Source organism: Brachycentrus maculatus, unplaced genomic scaffold (genome assembly GCF_059751285.1).
Source record: "Brachycentrus maculatus isolate JH-2025_06_01 unplaced genomic scaffold, ASM5975128v1 h1tg000096l, whole genome shotgun sequence".
In the NCBI taxonomy this organism is placed as follows: domain Eukaryota; kingdom Metazoa; phylum Arthropoda; class Insecta; order Trichoptera; family Brachycentridae; genus Brachycentrus; species Brachycentrus maculatus.
This window is the reverse complement of record NW_028280850.1, coordinates 594336-611309: the sequence shown is the minus strand read 5'-3', so window position 1 is coordinate 611309 and position 16974 is coordinate 594336. Positions and strand designations below refer to the sequence as shown.

General features: G+C 32.9%; 1 protein-coding gene across 3 annotated transcripts in view; it reads right to left on the bottom strand.

The window, feature by feature from the left end:
- Atg16 (Autophagy-related 16) overlaps window positions 1-16974 on the bottom strand; it is a 369124-nt gene that overhangs the window by 48088 nt on the left and 304062 nt on the right. The gene's annotated exons all lie outside the window — the stretch shown is intronic.

Here is a 16974-nt window from a genome sequence, read left to right as displayed (position 1 = left end):
TCAAAAGTCTGTGTTAACGGAAGGAATGTATGACTAGATGTATGGATGCGAAGGAAGCGAGTAATGTATGTCAGAGCAGAAGAGTATGGCGTTCTATTCTCTCCGCCTACCCCTGCGAGGAAACGGCGCAACGGTAGTAGTAGTAGTATATACAAAATAGACGATTCGTATTAGTTGAGACACCTAAAATACATACATTTTTTCAATTCAAACCCTTATCCGCACCTTAATGGTGCATAGGGCACTGCATTATATAAACACAGTGTTATCTTGATCATTAACACACGAAGAAAAGGTGATCAGCCCTCCGTTTCAGGTACCAATCCAGGGTAATATTGAATAAATATTAGAGTGAAAAAATCACTTGTATTTATTTGACCTCCCCCTGGGAATCGAAACCGGGACCTCCAGAACGGTAGCCGAGCGTGCTGACCATTACACTACGGAGGCGGACATATATAATACATACATACCTAAAATAAAAGCATTATAAAACCGGCATTTTCATATGAACAGTAAAGAAATTTGTATTTTGGTTTAGAAATACCGCCACTATCATATAATTTACAGTGCGATAAAAAGTAGCGTGTTGACCACTTGCGGCCAGTTGGAGAATATGTTTTGGCCAAGAATAAAACGTAACGGAAAGAGTTTATTGGTGTGGGGAGCCTTGCAAACAGCTCCGGTGATCGCGACACGACCAGAGACTACCTTTTGTGCTTTATAACGGACGGACAAACTTTTTATATGCTAAAGGCAGGCGATCACATTTATTGAATTTCGTTATTACGTTTGGGGATAAATTGTTTCTTTATAAAATAAATTAACTTTGTTTTACAACATTTTGAGTGTGTCCAAATACTTGTTCACAAAATCTGGATTATCTCCAATTACAAGAGATAATCCAGATTAAATTATCTAAATCATCTGGTCAAATTGTAAGCTTAAATAATAAAATGAAAATGATATTTTCTGGCGTTTCTCATGTGTGTGATTATAATCCAGGATTCGGACGCTAATATAAGAGTTTCTGCTAAGTAAAAATGCTGCTTCTATAAATCTCACCAATAAATGTCTCTAGTGAAGTTCTAGCGATTCGAAAACAATGTTTCAAAATTGGTTCATATATATGTATAGAACTTCCAAGAATTTGAGTACTGTGGTATGTCAATAATGAGTAGAATTGGTGAATGTTACACGCGTGTAAAGTGATCGCATAAACCAGCCTATGATGGTCGTCAGTCCCGTAAATGCCCAGACTTCCATATTCTTCTTCATCTTTGATGAGATGTCAATTAGTTAGTTTATAAAGATAAGGTTAAAAAAAAAACTGATAAAATATCAGACTAATAATCACTCCGCCTCCATAGTGTAGTGATTAGCGCGCTAGGATATCATGCTGGAGGTACCGGGTTCGATTCCCAAGAGGGTCAAAATAAATATCAGTGATTTTTCAGTCTAATATTTATTTAATATGACCCTGGACTGGTACCTGAAGCGGAAGGCTGATCACCTTTCCTTCGTGTATTTAACGATCAAGATAACACTGCTTCTATAAATGCAGTGCCCTATGCACCATTGGGGTGCGGATAAGGGTTAGAAGAAGAATAATCACTTCAAGTTCACGGTTGCAAGTGTGTTATGTAAGCACCATCATAACGTGCTAGCGCATTTTACAAGAGAGTGAGCATCTATGGTCTAGTGGTCTGGGAGGAATTAATGAAATTGTGCTACGCCACATTGGGCGCGTGCAAGAATTAGACTATAAATGAGATGGAACCAACATCTACAGGAAATAAAGTGACACGAAGGTTGCCCTTATCTAAAATCAAGAATAAATATTATATTTCACTGATTAGGCGTTTAATTTGTAGAGCTCCATTTTAATTAATGTATTAATTTTAAATCAAACAGATTTTTTGAGTCCTTTTCACAAGTTGTATTTTATTAACAAAAACATTTAAAAAAATTATATTGTGACAATTGTTTCGTCTTGTTAGGGCATTATCAAACGAATGTCGTTTAATAATGCCCTAACAAGGAGAAACAATTGTCACAATACACATTTTTTATATGTTTTTGTTAGTAAAATACAAATTAGTAGACTTAAAAAATCTGTTTTCGATTTAAAATTAATACATAAAATAAAGATTCTCCTTCTTATTCTTGGTTCGCCTCCGTAGCGTTATGGTCAGCACGCTCGGCTACCGTTATGGAGGTCGCGGGTTCGATTCCCAGGGAGGGTCAAATTAAGTCAAGTCAAGATAAGTGATTTTTCACTGTAATATTTATTCAATATTACCCTGGAGTGGTACCTGAAGCGGAGGTCTGATCACCTTTCCTTCGTGCGTAAACGATCAAGATAACACTGCGTTTATATGAAGCAGTGCCCTATGCACCATTGGGGTGCGGATCAGGGTTTTATATATTCTTGGTATAGGTCTTGTGGCCTGTTTTTAAGAGGGATTAGCCCCCTGCGATGACGATTCTCAATTGTCAATCCGTCTCTTTGGTGATCTACCCGGGAGTCGTTGACTTTGGGGTTAGCTGTGCAGTGCAACGTAGGGGGAAATATCGTAATAATTTTATTTTTATGACCTGATGATGTAATGATGATTAAAAGGTGTTTATAAAAGTGGTATAACACAAAGTAAACAATGGATGATAAGGAGAGTGTTTTATTACCACACCACAAAGTTATCAATGCTTTTAATATACAAAATACGATGTAGGAGAGTCTGGATGGTTCCATTCTCCTCACATGCGTATCCCATTGTCTTCTTCGTTGCCTTCCCTTCGATCTTGCATATTTCTCTTATCATGGTGTTCTTCCTCTTGCCAGATATGCTCCTTAGAGTCTTCATTTCTGACACTCTTAGCCCGTGTTTTGTTACTGCGGTGTCCACTCTGCATTGGATCCCATATGTCATGGTGGGTCGCACATAAGTTTAGAATACGTATTTTGATATTGTTGCCAATCTTCCCGTCATGGTTTTCCCATTTAGAATTTTTCAGGCATCCTGAAATGACTGCAAATATGCTTCCGAAATTATGATTATTTATTATAAAAGACACTGGATAATATAATGGATAAATTTAAAACGATGTGTTTCATTCTCTCGCTGCTCGCTGATAGTGTGTGAAGGAGACGTGTATTTACCAGTGCTTACTATTTGTTATTTTAATATTATTTTATGTTTAAGACTTTTTGTGTCTCTATTAGTGTATTCATTAGTGTATTTTTAAATTAGATACTATATATATATATGTATTACGTTAAAGGCATAAGCCGTTCAATAAATAAATAAATAAATATGTCAAAATTCAACTTGATACAAAACGTCACTCGTTCTTTTTTACGTGAAAGAAGATATAAGTATGGCATACCAAGGCTTGAGACCTGGCATTTATCAAGCTATAGAAATCCTTCACAAATTTCTCCGCTGATGAGGCCACAAACAGCCATACTTCTGAATCTATTAAAAATGCTACCCGCATGTGGAAGGTTCCCGAGACCATTAAATATATACAGGTTTCAAAGACTAATGCAATATGGATGTTCGATAATGGGCAGAATGGTGAACGTTGCAAACTCAGACAACCCCTACTTCCACTTATACAATTACAAACACAGGCTGCCGAAACATTACGTAATGTTCGGCACAAGACCCCCAGACTGATCGACGAGCAGCAGCAGCAGATCGCCTCCTCGCTTCCTAACTAATATCTCTTTTTTTCAGCATCAGGATAAGTATATAAATTAATATTAAACTTATGTTAAGATACATAATAAATTAACTAAGCATGTTCTTAAATAAGTTATTTAGCATGTATTATAATATCCCTTAACAAATGCATTTTCTTCTAGCAGTGAAGTGAAGTGCAGTGCAGTGTATGGTGTAGTGCAGTGCAGTGTCTGATGTCATAAGTGTAGTGTAGTGCACTGTGTAATGCAGTGCAGTGTGTGATATTATAGGTGCAGTGCAGTGCAGCATGTAGTGTAGTGTAGTGCAGTGCATTATGAGAGTGATAGTGAAGTGTGAAATACTTAACTTCGCGTAGTGCTTTTCCCCTTAGATTTCGCGTAGGGTTTTTAATTTGCCACTTTCCCTACAAAGTGTTTGATTTGTCTTTTTCTCAATACAGTGATAGTGATAGTAACTTTAATTTTCTAAACGGAGTCGATGCGCTTAGCGCAGTTACTCCACAGTGTAAAGTTGTCTCCCATCAGGAACAATTAAATGTAAATTCATTGAAAAAAAAAATGCATATACCTACGTTGCACAGGTGTATAAATAAAGTGATCGCTTAAGCCAGCCGAATGCCAGGTCATAAGCCCTGGGATGCTCAGACTTGCATTTTCTTTCACATAAAAAAAGGACGATAGATATTTTAAATCAAGTTGAGAGAATAAATGTGTGTATACTAATTATAAAGGATTATATAATCTTTGTGATAATTTATACCTAAAATTGTATAAGAAGAACACTCGTTTATTACCACTTGAGTCCATTTTGTTATGACGACTAGTTTCGGAAGCTTTGCTTTCATCTTCAGGTCTAAATTTAAACTATTTAGACCTGAAGATGGAATCATAGCTTCCGAAACTAGTCGTTTAAAAAAAATAAACTCAAGTGGTAAAAAACAAGTGTTTTCTATTACAATTTCATCATGTCTTACCACAAAGTGAATGCCGAAACAATAGATAAAATTAATACCGATATTATTATTCTTCTAACCCTTATCTACACCCAATGGTGCATAGGGCACTGAATCGCATGAAACAAGTATTATATTGATTGTAAAATACACGAGGGTAAGGTGTTCAGCCTTCTGCTTCAGGTACCAGACCAGGGTCATATTAAAATAAATATTAGACTGAAGACTCACTAATATTTATTTTGACCTTCTATTGAATCGAACCCAAGAAATCCACCATGGTAGCCTAGTACGCTGACCACTTCACTATGGAAGCGGACCAATGTGTACATATATTATAATTATTTACATATTTATTATCTGTCAACGAACGCACACGTTATCTGAAATACATACAGCCGGTACGAGGCAGTCATAAAACGGTATATTTGTTTGAAAAAAAACGAAAAAGAAACAATGGGTACTTAGATATTGTGGAAAAAATTAGAATATTTCATAGAGCAATAAAACAACGTTACATATCTTTTTATTGCACACATAATAAGGTTACAAATTATTTTACACAATCGTAATAATAGAAACGGGACACTGTACATTTTAATGGACACAATGTGAAAAAAAATACATGACGCAACTTATAGAAAAATTTTCGAAAAATAAAAATTCATAATAATTATAATTTATGATATTTATGAGTATATAATATAGCTCACTCTCTTCAACGACGTCACATATCAAAAAACCTGATTTTTCAGGATATCGTTTTTAAAATTATGTCTGAGAAATCGCATCTCGACTACATTCAGTCTATTTTCATCCTTCTTTTGCCAACTCCATGCTTCACTTCTACACGTTACGGTTGAAACCAGGACTCCAGGTTAAATACACATATGATTAAATAAGATATCGTTTGTATATATAATGTGGTAAATCCACCCATTTTTAATTTAAGTTTTACCTAGTATATACCACTATTTCTTAAAATCGACTGTGACACGTGTTTCGATGCATTCCGGATCATTTTTAAACACTGTATTTAAGCATACGGTGTGAAAATGATACGGAATGCATAGAAACACGTGTTACCGTAGATTTTAAGAAATAGTAGTATTCACTAAGTAAGATATCAAATTTCAAAGACACGATTACGTATGTTATATTTGGAAAATACCTTCTCTATATATTTAAGTCTTGAAACATATTTACATGAAATATTTAGATATTAAACGTCTTGGTTATTTACAGCTCCTATGACAACCATTATGGGAAACTGGTAAGATATATTGAGTTATCATACCAATAAATTTTCCACCTGCAAATCCTTGCACTTGCGTACTTTACAATCAGGAAGAAAATGTTCACAATAATGGCTACACACATTTATTACCAATAATAACACTTATATATCTCTCTTCTTCAGACCAGGGATAAGCGACCTGCTGGCTTAAGGACTCTTGGCTGCACTGATATAGCGTTTTGACTTGTGTGAATTAAAAAAAATCTAAACGTTTTCAGGCATCTTGCAAATTAAAAGCTTTTTCAATCCAACATACATGGCTGTTGTGCACTCATATCGCTCACTCCTTTCAACAACGTCAACTATAAAAAACACGATTTTTCAGGAGATCATTTTTAAAGTTAAAAAATATAGCAAATGTATTAAAAATAAATATTAAGCACTTATTGAACTTTTTACTGTGCATCAGATCTTTTTAGGTAAAATCTGAATGTTTTTTTCTCCATTTGAAAAATATTTAATATTAAAAAAAAAAAAATTATGACTTTTCTTCAAAATGCAAAAACACCACTTTCTGCCCTGTAGCGGGTAAATATAAGGTTAAAATATGTTGCTTTTGCTAGGATATAGTACATTTTCTGGGCATTCCGAAAACATGCACAACTGACAATTGTCGATTTTTGATATTTGACGTTGTTGAAAGGAGTGAGCGATATATACTTTATCGTGAGATTGATCAATATATCAAGGATTTCCAATAACACAAGAGTAATGTCGTTAACAATCGTGGGTAGAATGGTGGATATTGCACGTGTGTAAAGTGTTCACTTAACCAGCCTATGACATGGTAATAAACTCATTAAATAACCAGGCTTCCATATTCTTCTTCATCTATGTTTAGATGTAAAAATATTAAAAACATTTGGTTTATTGGGGAGTGTCAAAGTTTTCTTTACTACGGCACTATTTTGAATAAATAAATATAGTCTCTCGAAATAAAAAGGTTCCCGATTCCTGGTTTAGGTAATTTACGATACCCATTTTGAATAAGCGAGTTTTCACAAATTAGTATCTACTTAATTATTCCTTCGATAAAATAATTTTTCTTCTGACCTATTGCACACCCAATGATGAAAAAGGCATTAAATCAAACTGACGTTATGTTGAATTAAATTACTAACTAACTAACCATCACGCCGCTTCCCCGCACAGGAAAGCAGAGGGAAACGAACGCCACATCAATTTGTCTTTGCAAACAATCTTCGCCTCTTCCACATTTATGCATCGCCCCATACAAGAAGATTAATATTGATTGCAAAAATTGAATGGGTTGGCGTTTTATTCTTCCTGCCTACTTCTCTGGAAAAGCGGCGTGGCGGTTATTTATTTAGTTTGAATTTATGCATACTTAAATTTTTTATTTGTTTAATATAGTAAAAAAAATATATAACAATTTCAATAATTAGCTACACATATCTATTATACTTATAAAATATTTATACTAGTAACGCTGTGCCTCTCCAAAAACGAGACTAAGCTCTTGTGCTTGGAGAGAGACTTACACTCTCAATATTTACTTATTGTTCTTAATTAAGGATATAATAAAGTCTTCTCCTTTATATATATTTTTTATATTTTCATGAATAATAGGCATTTTGTTTTGATGAGGTACATTAATAATTTCTATTTTTGTTACATATATCCGTAGAAAGGTTATTAAAATATTTTAATCCCAAATATTACAAATTTCGTTGGAAATGCATTTTGTTATTCTAAAATCATTCTCTCAATGATGTACTACTTTGGTATCAAATATTTATCATTTTATTCTTTGTAAACATGCAATATGGATGTCCTAAAAGATAGTCAGAATCAGAGATCACTTAAGCCAGTCGAAAACAGTCGTATGACAAGTCATGAACTTTGTGAATACCCTATGATATTGATTTTCCCTTTCTTTTATATTGTTAGTCTCTGTGAAATATCTAAAAAACGATTTTTTTGACATCTCAACAAAGGTGAAGAAGAATATGAACGTCTGGGCATTTACGGCTTGCAACCGTCATAGGCAGGTTAAGGTGATCACTTTACGCATGTAACATTTTCATCTTTGTGGATATATAAAAAAATCAATAAGAAATATAACTAACTAACTAACCATCACGCCGCTTCCCCGCAGGGGTAGGCAGAGAAAATAAAGCGCCACACCACTCTGTCCTTGCAAACATTCTTCGCTTCTTCCACGTTCATGCATCTCCTCATACATACCCGACTCCTAACCTGACCACTTTCAAGTATTTGGCATACCTGATTGTGCCATGTTTTTCCTAGGTCTTCCTCTGCTTCTTATCCCGCTAACATTCGCCTCATAAATTTGTTTTACCGTTTTTTCCTCACTCATTCGTTCTACATGTCCAAACCATCTCAACACACCTTTCTTAATCTTATCGATAATGCTTATCTCAGCTTTGCATTCCTTCCTTATTTCACTATTCTAGAAATAAAAATAACTCCTATAATTGGAGATAATCCAGATTTGTGAACAAGTATTTGGACACACTCAAAATGTTGTCTGTTAAAAGAGTTGAGATATGGTCCAAACGTGTGCTTTTGCAGCACTATCTCGACAGTAAACGAAAATCCCACGAAATGTTTGGAGAGAAGAAAATTATGTATTATAAATGCGAGGCGGTGCAAAAAAATACTGTTAAAAGGTATAATTAAAGCGAAAAACATACTAATGTTCTGATTAAACAAAACTTGTTTCAAGGTACCGCATTTCCATGTTGCTTTAAATGTTGCGTGAGAGTGTTTTAAATAATACGGTGATAGGTGTCACTATCGTGATCTCTGAATACGCAGAATGGAGTAAGCCTAACTAAACATGACATTTTTTTTCATAAAATTTTACTTGGCAAAAAATAATAGGTTTTATTTTTAAATTACAAAATATTTCATCCTTATGTCAACTGATTTTCGACAAAAATATAATTTAACTAATGAAACAGAGTTAATTTTTGTTTTAAGTTTACTTGGTAAAAACCACAATTTCCTTAAATCTTTTTGATGTTTCGATGCATTCCGCATCATTTTCAAACACGGTGAAAATGAAATGAAATGCATTACATGCATTGCATGAAATACGTGTCATAATAGGTTTTAAGAAAAACTGATATTGACAGAGTAAAATTTAAATACAATAAGGAAAGATATATTACCATTGTGACTATAGAATCCATTAACAAAATTAAACATGACAATTTAAAGTAACGGTATTTTCAACGTGTTTTAATCTCCGCACGCAAATAATGGATTAAACCTTGGATTGCTTGTCCATGAATTTAGAATAAGTAATTTTTATAAATCGTAATTAATGTATCAAAAAAAATACATATACAAAGTCGGATTAAGGTAAACATTCGAATTCTTATCTTTATCTACACCTAATGATGCAAAGGGCACTGTATGGTTTTGACGCAGTATTATCTAGACTTTTACAACACGAAGGCAAGGTGATCAATCCTGCGCTGAGGGTACCGGGGTAAAATAAATGAAATATTAGAGTGAGAAATCACAGATATTTATTTTATTTCCCCCTTGGGAATCGAACCCCACGCCTCCAGCACAGTAGCTTAATGCGCTTACTATTAGACTACGGAGGGTTAAAATTTATTAATACAAAAATAAGTTGGTATTTATACTCGATCATAATCCTTTTACTAAAAATATCATAAACTTACATATAAAATATTTTGTCTTTTTTTAATTGGTCAAGGTATTTATGATATCTTATGATCACCTTTCCTTCATGTGTAATCGATCGGGATAACACTGCGTTTATATGCAGCAGTGCCCTATGCACCATTGGGGTGCGGTAAGGGATTTATATATATATATATATATATATATATATATATATATATATATATATTTATATATATATATATAAATATATATATATATATATATATATATATATATATATATATATATATATATATATATATATATATATATATATATATATATATATATATATATATATATATATATATATATATATATATATATATATATATATATATATATATATATATATATATATATATATATATATATATATATATATATATATATATATATATATATATATCTATGATATATCTGTCAAATTTACTTGCCCTATCCATAATTATATTTGAAAATATATCTTGTCATGAAACTGTCCTAAAAGTTTATACTCAGAAATCAGCCTGAGAAATTTCGCAACTGGTCAGATTAACACAATATAAACACATTTTTTTACCAGCGCGCTTTTTCTCAGAGTCAAGGTATACAAAAATACATAATTGTACAATAAGCATGTTGAACTTTTGTTTGTAATTTCATGGTAAATAAATATATAGATCTAAATGGCTTCAAGAAATCTTTCGCTAATAAAGTGAAGAATGACATGGGAACTAAAGTAAGTACTATACGTACCATAGGCACTTAAATATTCGTTATTTATAACTGTTATTTTTGACAGTACCTACTGATAACAAGCATGTAAGCATTTGCGTATGCTGGTTCATACTGCAGAGGATTTTTAAATATTCAAGGAGGATTTTTAAATATACGAGAGTTTATAAATATTCGTTATTTTACAACTGTTATTTTTGACAGTACCTACTGATAACAAGCATGTAAGCATTTGCGTATGCTGGTTCATACTGCAGAGGATTTTTAAATATTCAAGGATGATTTTTAAATATACGAGAGTTTCTTAAATATTCGTTATTTTACAACTGTTATTTTTGACAGTACCTACTGATAACAAGCATGTAAGCATTTGCGTATGCTGGTTCATACTGCAGAGGATTTTTAAATATTCAAGGAGGATTTTTAAATATACGAGAGTTTATAAATATTCGTTATTTTACAACTGTTATTTTTGACAGTACCTACTGATAACAAGCATGTAAGCATTTGCGTATGCTGGTTCATACTGCAGAGGATTTTTAAATATTCAAGGAGGATTTTTAAATAAACGAGAGTTTCTAAAATATTCGTTATTTTACAACTGTTATTTTTGACAGTACCTACTGATAACAAGCATGTAAGCATTTGCGTATGCTGGTTCATACTGCAGAGGATTTTAAAATATTCAAGGAGGATTTTTAAATATACGAGAGTTTATAAATATTCGTTATTTTACAACTGTTATTTTTGACAGTACCTACTGATAACAAGCATGTAAGCATTTGCGTATGCTGGTTCATACTGCAGAGGATTTTTAAATATTCAAGGAGGATTTTTAAATATACGAGAGTTTATAAATATTCGTTATTTTACAACTGTTATTTTTGACAGTACCTACTGATAACAAGCATGTAAGCATTTGCGTATGCTGGTTCATACTGCAGAGGATTTTAAATATTCAAGGAGGATTTTTAAATATACGAGAGTTACTTAAATATTCGTTATTTTACAACTGTTATTTTTGACAGTACCTACTGATAACAAGCATGTAAGCATTTGCGTATGCTGGTTCATACTGCAGAGGATTTTTAAATATTCAAGGAGGATTTTTAAATAAACGAGAGTTTCTAAAATATTCGTTATTTTACAACTGTTATTTTTGACAGTACCTACTGATAACAAGCATGTAAGCATTTGCGTATGCTGGTTCATACTGCAGAGGATTTTAAAATATTCAAGGAGGATTTTTAAATATACGAGAGTTTATAAATATTCGTTATTTTACAACTGTTATTTTTGACAGTACCTACTGATAACAAGCATGTAAGCATTTGCGTATGCTGGTTCATACTGCAGAGGATTTTAAATATTCAAGGAGGATTTTTAAATATACGAGAGTTACTTAAATATTCGTTATTTTACAACTGTTATTTTTGACAGTACCTACTGATAACAAGCATGTAAGCATTTGCGTATGCTGGTTCATACTGCAGAGGATTTTTAAATATTCAAGGAGGATTTTTTAATATACGAGAGTTTATAAATATTCGTTATTTTACAACTGTTATTTTTTACAGTGCCCAATGATAACAAGTACGTAAGCATTTACGTACCCTGGTTTATACTGAAAAGAATTTTTAAATATTCATGGAGGATTTTTGAATTTACGAGTAATTCTTGAATTAACGTAAGAATTGACAACAAGCGCGTAAGTATTTACATGTGTTGATTTATACTGAAAAGGATTTTTAAACATTCAAAGAAGATTTATGAAAACACTAGTATTTCTTAAATATTCTTTTTATATTATCCACTGACACTTCGTGATGGAATTGCATTTTTAATATATTATTAGATTAAAACCAATATTTTTAGCTTTTCCACTATATTTTTATTTGACCAGCGACCGGGTTTCATCGTTACCGACATCATCAGACTGGTGATGACACGACACGACATCCAGTCTGATGATGTCGGTAACGACGAAACCCGGTCGCTGGTCAAATAAAAATAAAGTGGAAAAGCTAAAAATATTGGTTTTAATCTAATAATATATCTTAAACATTCGTTATTTTACAACTGTTATTTTTGACAGTACCCAATAAAACAAGTATTACATTTACGTTTCCTGGTTTACTTTCCTTTATCTTGGTTAAATTTATCCTGGTTTAATTTTATACTAGTTTAATTTCGTATTTAGTAGTGCATTTACGTATTCTGGTTTATACTGAAAAGGATTTTCCAACATTAAAAGAAGATTTTTGAAAATACTAGTATTTCTGAAATATTCGTTATTTAACAACTGTTATTTTTTACTGTACCCAATGATTACTAGTATTTAATTTACGTTTCCTGGTTTATTTTCATTTATCCTGGTTTAATTTATCCTGGTTTAATTTTATAATAGTTTAATTTCGTATTTAGTAGTGCATTTACGTATCCTGGTTTATACTGAAAAAGATTTTTAAATATTCAGAGGATTTTTGAATATGCAAGATTTTCATAAATGTCCATTATTTTACAATTGTTATATCTGACATTACCCAAAGATAACAAGTACAATTAGATTTCAAAAGAAAATCGATTCAAAACAAGCTTTGATACAGAGTGAAATTCTTCATTTTTCTATGTATTAAAAAGTCACTCAACTAATAATCTACACAACACTTGACGTAATAGCCGATTTGAAACACAACCAGACAAAAGTCTCAAATTACTTTTATAAAAAATGATTGACTAACTTGCTTCCGACACTCAAATTGAGTGGAAAAGTAATCAACATTCTTTATTGCTATTTGTGATATTTAATTAAGTATTGTAAGTAGTCTATTAAGCGAACAGAACAGTGGGTAACAGGTACTTAATCCATCCCTATCACGGTAGCCATCGATATCAGGCGGCACTTTGATTTCATTGAACAACAAAGAAATCAACAAGATGAGTTTCAAGATGATAAATATGCGTATGAGTGTGATTATAAAATGCGACATGTTGGGAAACTGTACGAACATAACGTTCTGAAAAAATTGAAATTGAAATAGTTAATTCGTTAAAAAAAAATCATCTGCCGATGTCGCTCACTCCTTTCAACAACGTCATATTTCAAAAATCGTAAATTTTCAGTTGTGCATGTTTTCGGAATGCCCAGAAAATGTACTAAAAAAAAACTATATCACAGCAAAAGCGACATATTTTTAACTTAATATTTACCCGCTACAGGGAAAAAAGTGTTGTTTTTGCATTTTAAAGACAAGGTGTTGTTTATATATCAATATTATTGTCTCATATACTAAATATTTATCAGATGGAGAAAAAAAGCTTCAGGTTTTACATAAAAAGATCTGTTGCACAGTTAAAAGTTCAAAAAGTGGCTTGATATTTAATTTTAATACATTTATATATATTTTAAAACTTTAAAAATGATCTCCTGAAAAATTATGCTTTTTGATATATGACGTTGTTGAAAGAAGTGAGCGATGTGTGCATAAAAAAAGATTGCTCAGTTATGGGTAAGTTATGAATTTATTTTTTTAAAAATGGCTGTTGCATTGTGCTTACAACTAATTACTTGAATTAGCAATTTATAATTATTATAAAAATGCGAAGAAATTACTATACCTACATATTGCTGATCAATAATGACTCCCAGGGAGGTGAAAATAAACTTTATAAAATAAAACAACTTTGTTTCAACAAATTTTTATTGGTACACTTTCCCCAACCGGTTTCGACAAGAACCTTGTCATCATCAGAGGAACCTTGTTTACTATAACCTAAGTATGAGTATTTCAATGTTTTAGAATTAGTACATAAACCCTGATGATAACAAGGTTCTTGTCAAAACCAGTTGGAGAAAGTGTACAAGTAAAAAGTGGTTAAAAAAAAGTTGTTTTATTTTACAAAGCTTATAAAATGTGCCACAAAGTATATGCGAGAAACATTAAAGAAAAAAAAGTTGAAATAAATTTAAGTGATTTTCAATATAAGTGTGTGGCGTTCCATCCTCTCTGCGGGAAAACGGCGTGACGGTAGTAGTAGAAAAATAAATAATTAATAAATACAACCATCAAAAAAGATAAACAAAAAAGAGCCTGTTGCGTAGAGTTTTAAAATTTCAAGATTTCATTTCTCGAACAAAATCGCTTAGAATTAAATGAAAAATTGTTAAAATTGGTTGTGCATATCACAAAAACACAAAACTATCATCCAAAATAGACGACTGTTAGTTTCAATGGTAAACTTTAACAAAAGGTTATTGGAGATGAAATTGATCATAACCGAAATGACAGGAGCTTTAATCACATAAACAACTGTTAAACAACGATCCAATTACGCTTTCAAAATACGAAGATATACTCATGGAAATAAAGCAACGTTAAATTACAACTCCAATCGCAACCTGACGGAGACGTATTCAGATTGACGTATCAAGAAGAAGAAAAAACGAGAAACCGGAAAATAACATCCGAGATAAATACGATATCGTAAAAGTAATGGCACTTGGAAGGTCACAGCCGGCAATTTAATTACATTTTTAAAAGCTCCGATGCCACAAACGCTCCACAATTATTGCATAATCAACATTCACAATTAATGTTATGGTGTATTGAGATTCCACGAGATTATCACCCCAGGAGTCGTGTGTGAGAGAAATGAGACCCGCAACAATGGTAGGAAAAGATTGCATCAGCAGATGCCGTGGAGCCACTTCACACGTAACGAGAACACAATGGGGAGACGATGCCTCTGGAACGAAGAGCTGGGGTTCGAAGGAACTGTCTGGAATTAGGCAAATGGCTGCAATTCCCTAAGGTACACGCAATATGGGAGAAAACGCGAAAACAGACGTAACGATAATATCATAACACGACACACGATTTCCCTTTCAATCAAATTCGATAACCTATAATCGCCGAGTTATTAAGGCGAAATAATAGACAGCCCGCAACTTAATTTTCTTTAAATCCAGATGACATTTAAAGTAAATGATTTTTTTGGTTAACCACCCTACCCTCGGGTTATTTTTAGGCATATTTTTTACAATATAAACAAGCGAAAAAATCACAACGTTTGTTGTCACAAAATATTATCAGGTATGAAACCTGACAAAAATTGTCAGTGTATCCGGTACGCATTAAATATTTTTGGAACATATATCTTTTCTCGTTCACGTAGGTCATACGGGTTAGCGGGGAATGGTGAAATAAAACCGCACGTATCACGTACGTTCGTATGTGTAGGGTGGTTAAAACACCGTTTTTGTGTTGAAAAAAAGTTTTTCTTTGAAATAAATCTATGGTTTTGAAAAGAAAAGGGTATAATCGCATCTTTCGCAACTTTCAAATATGAAAGATGCGAGGGTTGTTTGTAAAGACAGCTTGTTGTGGTGTTCCATTTTCTCTGCCTACCCTTGCAGAGAAGCAGCGTGATGGTTATCATGTTGTATAAAAAACTGGCAATGAACGTTTCAAATTAAGTTTTGGAATGGCATCATTAAAAAATAATTTGTTTTAAATGGATAGGGTAGAATGTTTCCAATAAATAATTTGACTATTTTTTTTGGTAAAATTAATATTTGAGCTTATTTTGGAAAAATCGCTATATCCGTATATTGGTTAATAAATGACGCAGAACTGCGTTTATAATCATTGCAATACGACTGTAACAGATAAATACGTTTATTACTGTCATATTTAAATACGGTGCTTGACTATAAGGCTGTTGAAAAAAGTGCATTATACACCCCCGTCTGGTTTATAGTCTTGGTTTATGATTTATAAATAAATAAAAACACAAATTAAAATACAATATTACTCTCGACTGAAAGATAACAGATAATAACAGATATTAAGAAGTAATAAATAAGGCTGTAAGCCGAGCCCGTATTTAAATAATAAAGACGTTTCCCCAATTAAAATACCAATAGTACAGATAATGCAAGGGAGGTACTCGTATATTCAATATCATATTGTATGTGAAGGAAAGAAGGCAAGATTTTCAAAGGCAAAGCGCGTGGATTACTGGGCATAATTATTGCAAAAACACTATGATCAGTGATACATTGGCGTAGTTAGGTTAATTTCCTCCCTCAAGAGAGGGATTGCGCATGAAATTACAAGGGAATATTGCATACTGGGATGATAAACACACTCGACGCGAGCGCGATTCATTTAAATCGTATTAATCATCTCCCGTGTCCATTACGCAAGCGAGTTCAACGGCTGGCTAGCTCGTACTCGGCGAGGAACAAACGGACTGTCACCGCTGCACACGCGAATATAGGATTGCCCAAGCAACTAGCTCGCCTCCGCCGAACAAGTAAACAGCGGAACTTCAGACAAAAGGGTCCGAGCAAAGCTAGAATGTAAAGATGAGGAGAAACAGTAGAAAAGCCCCGCTGAAAAACTATACACGCACCTGAAGTAAATCTTCGAAAGAAAAGAAAACAGCAATCTGAAGCATAAAGAAAGGGAGGTATAACCTGCAACCGTGACAACTACAGCGCAACAGCAGAGAACACCTTTCTACGAATTGGTCAGGTGCTCGAAGCCAAGCTATACGTTGACGGTTCGCTCGCTCGGAAGAGGTCTTCGGCACGTCAGGTGTTCCGCTCTCTC